The sequence below is a fragment of the Poecilia reticulata genome, linkage group LG19 (genome assembly GCF_000633615.1).
Source record: "Poecilia reticulata strain Guanapo linkage group LG19, Guppy_female_1.0+MT, whole genome shotgun sequence".
NCBI lineage: Eukaryota > Metazoa > Chordata > Actinopteri > Cyprinodontiformes > Poeciliidae > Poecilia > Poecilia reticulata.
In genome coordinates, this window is record NC_024349.1 from 15,022,387 (window position 1) to 15,029,468 (window position 7,082).

Sequence of the window (7,082 nt, forward strand, 5' to 3'; positions counted from 1 at the left end):
GAAGATAATGTCCTGAGCATCATTTTCCTTCTCATCTGGATTTCTCATCAAACAAAGTGTTTAAGGAGTGCAAAACATGGATATTCTTTCTCAAAAAAACTAATCTTATTCAAGCTCAGCATTTTACATTATGGGCTTAAACTGATTTTACTTTATAACAAGTAAAATTTCAAGCTCTTGTTTTTTTTTTAATTTATGATTTTAAATCTTAATAAGACAAATGACAGAAAAAGACAAATGTCCATCTCAGAAGTGCATGCTAAACCAAATGCTAAGTTCATCGAGCAGGTAAGCCATACATAGTTRATATAGCCACTCAGAGCTTTTTACTTTGGTTCTGCCTTTGATTCACTTCCCCCATTTCTTTTTGATCTGCCTTTATTGTTTGTATGACTTTTTTTTTTCCGGAGTTTTGAAGTTTTTGTTTGTGTTTTATTCATGCTTGGTTTTGATCTCTGATTCTACGACCTCTTTCACTTCATCTCTTACAAACACACTTGTGTCTGTTGAAAGTAAGATTTTTAAAATGAAAGATGCAATGGTTAAGATAAAAGAAGCCTGAACTAGAATAAATAAAAATAATAGGATCTGCCAGACACTATGCAGCACCTGGCAAAACATGATGCCCTTTGAACATTTTTTGCATTTTGTTGCATGGCTTCCATAAACTGTATTAATGGGATTTTATGTGATACACCAACACAAAGCAGAGAATCTAAAGTATAAGTAAATTGGTACATGGCTTTTATTTTTACTTTTTCACTACTAAAAAGAAATAGTGAGTTGAAACCCACAAGATTTACTCTGGATATCGTGCCACCTCGTCGAGGCTGTGTGTGTGTGTGTGAGTGTGCTGTCTGTTATCAATAGCAGTCTTCAGTCTGGGCACAGAAGGGGTGCCACACAGCTCCGTTCTTAGCCCAATCCTGTTCTTATTCTATATGTTCCCTATGGTCTACATCTTTAAAAAAATTAAAAAATAAATAAAAACATAGCATCTCATTTCATTGTTATGCAGATGACTCACAGATTTACCTGCAACTTAAACATAGATCTGAAGATTTTATACAATTTTTTAGGATGTTGGATAGTTAAAAATTTTCTTCATTGGAGAAAAAGAAAACATCTGAAAATAGAGGTTATTGTGTCGTWGACTTTTTAAGGTYTACSATTGTGGCCCTAAAAATCGTGAAAAGATTTSATAAATCTTTTCAGATTTATGAAAAGGCCATTGCGGGAAAATTATTAGTGATTATAGACAGTAACCTAAGTTTTGAAAAACAGGTTAGCATTGATATAGTTTCTTTTATCTCTGGCTACTTGTGATTGGAAAATACATAATACTGCCCCTTTAAGGTTTTGCACAGGTTAGCATCCTCATACTTTTCTGATCTTTTGARCTGATAAACTCCCTCTATATCACTGGTGWCTGCAGACCAATTGGTACTAGGTGTCTTGAGGTCTAGATTAAAGCACAGAGCAGATACGGCCTTTGTTGTGACCGCTCCTAACAAACAGCCGCATCACATCAGATCCTCCCCTGCATTAGATATTTTTTAAATGCATTTGAAAATCTCACTTTTCTTATTTGGCTTTTAGTCACAATAAGTTCAGACTATTTTAGTTGTGTWATTATTAAAGTCTATAATTTTATGATTCTTTAATTTTATGTTGTCTTCCTTGGTTATAYCTTATGGGTTATTTAATTGTGCTGTACTTTGGTYAGCAGCTGTTGTTTTTAATTATGCTCCATAAATAAATTACTTTGACAGGTAGAAATCAAAGTTGYATATTTATTTTTGCTGTCGTGCTACATCAAARGCACTCMCCTATGCTTGTGAAATATGTTTGGAAAAAAGGGAACTGACTATAAATCACAAATATAATTGAKAAATGGCTGGGTGGATGAATGAAATCCTGGGAAGTGTCTTACAATCCACTGTTTTATCAGGACACAAACCATATTTGTTAATCAGAAACCAATTCACCCATGTATTCATCCCAACCGTAAAATCTACATTGAATCCTCATACATTTTACGATCTRCATTTTCTTTTTTTCAGTTTAATWCTTTGTGTTGCATCTTTTGAGTTTCACCTATGTGATCCGCYGTTGCAGCGTTGCATTTGTTAACTGGATCARTAAACTCAAAGCATGCCCCTGGCTCACCTGGCAGGTAGGTCCCTTAACTTTAGACCACTCGGAATAAAACTGCTCACCAGCCAACAGATWACAGAGTAATCAGGAAGACTTATTCTTTTCCAAGGAAACAAAGCTCTTGCTCAGTTTCAAAATGTTATGAAGTACCTAATTAACACACAATATCTACTTTCTAAAATGAAAATGAGAAAAATGTTGTCATTTTCCTCAAAGCCAAGAAAGGGGCATGTTTTTAGACTTTTAAATGCCTACTTACCTTTTTCAAAAGGTTAACAATTTATGGGAACGGGAGATCCTTCTTCTTAAATGCTAAACTATAACACAAACAAGCCTGGCCAGGTGTGCACAAATCTGGAGCCACTAAGACGGAAACATAGCAGCACAGCCAGAAAGGTGTACGAGGTGCCCTTCTCTGCTTCTAATACATCCAGGGTGCGTGATTGATTTTTTTGCACAGGAGCTGGTGTCTTAATGTCCTAATGCATTGCTCTGTCACAAAGGGCTGCCTTGGCAAGCTGCCCTTTCCCCAGACTGATCTGTCACTCGATTGGATGAGACCAGGGTAAATAAATAAAGAGGGAGGCTGTGAAAGTCGGGGTGTAGGAGGACAAGGGATGGGCAACGAGGATGATTACATTGCCAGATAATCATAAAATATCCAGCCACACACGGACGTATTATTTTCCTATAAAACATACTCCTAAGCAGTTGTCCTGCACACACTGAGATTATTTCACAATGTTTATTGTTTCTCGACTGGATATTGATTTGACAAGGTCGAGCCTGGTTTATATCAGGCCACAGGCTCCTGTTTTAATTCTTTGAGGCGGATGATTCCTCCAAAATCGATACACTGTTCGACAGCTTCTTTATGTACTTTCATGGCTCTGAAAAGATCTGAGAGGCTTACAGTATTATGCTTTTGCTGCTCTAATTTCATCACCATATTCAAACCCATCTCTTCTGACTTTGTAACAATTTGATTTCATTATAAAATACAGTCATACAGCAAGGTGTAAAGCAGTGGTTTCACAAAAATGCTTATGAGAACCGTTTTGTTAAAAAAAAAAAGAAGTAAAAAAAGGGAAGATTTCTCATTTGCTAAATCTCGTAGTTGAACATTTACATYAATAAGCTCACAATACTCAACACAAAGTCCATTTAAAGTTACCAAACAGCAGAAACAAGATAAGAGGGGATTTTGTAGTGACAGTCTAAAAAWATTGAAAAAGTAGTTCCCCCTGTAGGGAAGAGAACAGACTAAGAAGCTATTTTAATCGTCAAAATGCTCATTTAAATCTGAATAAACTTCTCCTGTTTCAGGTCAGGCTGAATCCAAAAAATATATATATTTCTATTTGATAAATGCCAGAATAATTAAACAGACAACTTTTTAAATATGTTTTATTTTTATTTTCAAATTTTGAAATGTACATACACTAAGATTATGTACTTGCATAATTTGGGGAAATGCCAGTTGATTATGCAATGGCTTACTTGACGTTAATTAATTCACGTCATTTGAGCTAAATGTAGGATGATATGTAATTTGCATAATGGACATTATTAAGTATAGATTAAGAAGTATAGTTCAAGGATAACACCAGTCTGAAATAAATGGAGAATTCAGGACAGCCATGTTTGTGTTTAAGCATCTCTTTCATATTGTGATATTACTCAGATAATAATAAAAATGGAGCATCAGTCAGTTCTAACGGTTTCAAAGTTTTTATTAGCAGCTTTAACTCCTTTGGATTCACAAAAATTACTGTTCTACTCAGAGACTTMAAAAAAAAGGCAAATTGTTCATCATTGTCTCTTTTGGTGTTATCAATACCAGTTATGAAAGATGTTTTTTTTAATAAAAAATAATAATAAAAAAAATAAATAAAGCTGTTATTTTTACAATCACTGTTTTTTATGATTTTTTTCTTCGCATCAAACGGGCGGCAACAACAAGGATTCAACATAAAAGAGATGGCTGGGACACAAAAGACACCTGCAGACTGTAGAAAACTGGCAACCTAACAATGAAGGAGAAATCCTAAAACTGCCAATTGCTGCCTCGTGAGAAATCAATGGATTGAAGCATATTTGCTGCCAAGAAATTGTAATTTGCAGCTTCAGCGGAGTGTTAAAATGTAATGACCCCAACTGAACCAGAGAAAAATAAAATACATAAATAGAAAAAAAAAGACTAAGGAATTACCCTGCACCAAAAGTATTTATGTGTGCCAGCATATTTCCTAACGCCACTTCTTATTAGATAAATGAATCGTCTTTACACCGATAGGAGGAATAACAGTCAAACAGTCTGCGCATGCACATGCATCTCGCTCACGCTGAGGTTTAGATGGGATAAAATAGACACTGGCTTGACTGTTGGCCACATTCCTCYGGTTCACTCTGCCCTTGTGCCCTTCTTGTTGAAAACTGCATGGCGCTCAAGAAACCATAATCAGGAAGTTTGATTCGACAACAAACTACATGCACACTTGACTGGTCCCACTGGTGCTGGAGAAAAAAAAMCAATAAAGCATCCGAGAGCAAATGGCAAGCTCTAACCAAGCAAAAGAAACAAAGAAACTGCAGGACACAGATAACTCTCTGCTGTGATGCTGAAGTAAACACTGAACTTTTAACCCACAGTCAGAACTCTGTTGTTTCTTTGCTCTTTCCTGTTTGTATCCCTTTTTTTGTTGTCTGTTTTATAGTGCAGAGTAGCAGCAGCWAGGTTAACACTGTGACCCAGGGGAAGAGGATTTTCTTGTTTGTGTGTGTGTGTGTTTTTTGTCAGAAGTCCTGAGGGAAGTGACAGTGCTCATGTATGAGTGTGCTGGCTTGTTTTTGGAGAAACTGTCCTTTTAGGTGCCAAAGTCATGGTATAGCTTCACAGCCAATAGTTCAAACTGTGCTGCATTCGTGCTGACAGAAATCACCACTTTGCGTTTTTATATGTGTGCGTCTGTGCATTTTGTGTCAAKGAGTGAGGGCAAAGTGATTTACTCCTCCCTTATGCTTTAAACACATTACAGAGTCTGTCTTTACTCAGACAGCAGCTGCCAAGGAACAGCTAGTTTTGCTCTGACAAGTGCCAGTTGTTATTGCACATCTGGAGACAGATATTAATTCCTTTTATTTAGAGCTTTGAATACTCAGTGAGGCTCTTTTCATTGTCAGTGTTCTGGAAGCTTGCAAGTTATGGCACCTTTACTTTGCCATAGTGGAGTTTAAAATATGGTGTTCTAGAGTCTGTTCACCCATTCAGTCCTCTGTCAATTGTCTTCCAGGTAAAAAAGGAAAACATGGGTTTCAAGAATCCAGGACCAAAACCCAGACATTCCTTCCCAGCAAAATATTTGGTATGTTTTGGAGGACCCCAGTGCTTTCCAAAAACAAGAGAGGCTTCCTCCACAAATGCCTGAACGGACTCATTATTTTAGGCTTTCCCCATGCCTGAATATCACTTCTCCCCATATCTCTAGCAACGAGTCTAGCCGCACCACAATGGAAGCTAATGACACCCACTTGTTTCTTTTAATAATCATCAATATCTATTGACCACAGGTGAYGGTGATAATACAGATGGACTGGTAAATTGAGAGATTTGGTTCTACTCAGCCTTTACCATGACAAATCACAGCACAGGAGCGCCTACATTAAAGCCGCCCTGACCCAAATCCACATATTCTACAAAAAGCAAAGAACCAACCCCAAAGTTCCCACACTCTTYCCTCCTTGATTATGCCTTAAGTTCCTGATCAAGAACATCACAACAGAATCAGTTGTTGTAATTGYGCATGCCACAGCAGGTCCTTTTTTCATTAGGAGATAATAACGTTTCTGGTCATCTCTATAAACTGTGTCTCTACCAGATGCCTGAACTTCATATATTCCGCTGTAATAAATGCTGGTTGTGTGTCATAAGCCTTCCACATACAGGACAGACACCTGCATCTTGAGACACGTCACATTACAAATAACTTTTATGAGCATGGYTTAAACCAGTTGGATCCTGTTTACTTGATTTTGATATAAGCACAGTTCTGCTCACTGAACTCTTTCAGCCTTGAGCCCTTTGAGCGTTGCTGATACTGTTGTTGTTAAACTCTTGTGGATATTCAATCATGAGCTACTGGAATGCGGGAGGACTGTGGGAAGCAATCTTCAATCCTCGGGCCGTTATAACACCAAAGCTTCCACGCTTCAGTGTGACCCGTCATCTTTCAACTTTGGTGGCTCAGCACTSGTCTGCTTGAAGTGGTAATGGCCTAAAATGGAGGTCATATCACGCAGGGTCATTATCTGCAAAGGCACATTAGGCGATTATCTCTGCAGCTGTTCTTTGTGGGTCACTGCAGTCTGCAGTTAAAGCTGTCTGCAAGAGAAGAATAACTCGACTTTTTCACACGGTTGGGCTCATCAACAATATGGACACCCACGCACTAGTAAATGTCATCACACACTCGGAGTGCACTAAACAAATTGAAGTTTTTCTAGAATGCTTCCCCACCACCCCCCACACCTTCAATACATTTGGATTTAGCACCACAACATGACGCAGGAGGACAGAAAAAAAAACAAAAAAAAAAACAAGATGAGAAGTAAAGACATCAAGTAAAATAGACAGACTGAAATTTCTTGCAATGGATCTTTTTCACCAGCTTCATCAGCTGAGCATCTAATTAAGACTAATTAGTAGTCACTGGGGAAACAGGCAGGCTTAAAAAGTCCTTAATTAATGTGTGGACTCATGATGCCCAGGCATAACAACTTCCTAAGCACCTGCTTAGCACAATGCACCATATTAACCTTCTGCTGCTTCCAGGGCTCCCTTCTGCATATATCCAGCAGAATATTTAAAGAGCAATTGCAACCTCTGATCAGCAGTGAGATCTGAGCTGGGCACTCTCACATTGATC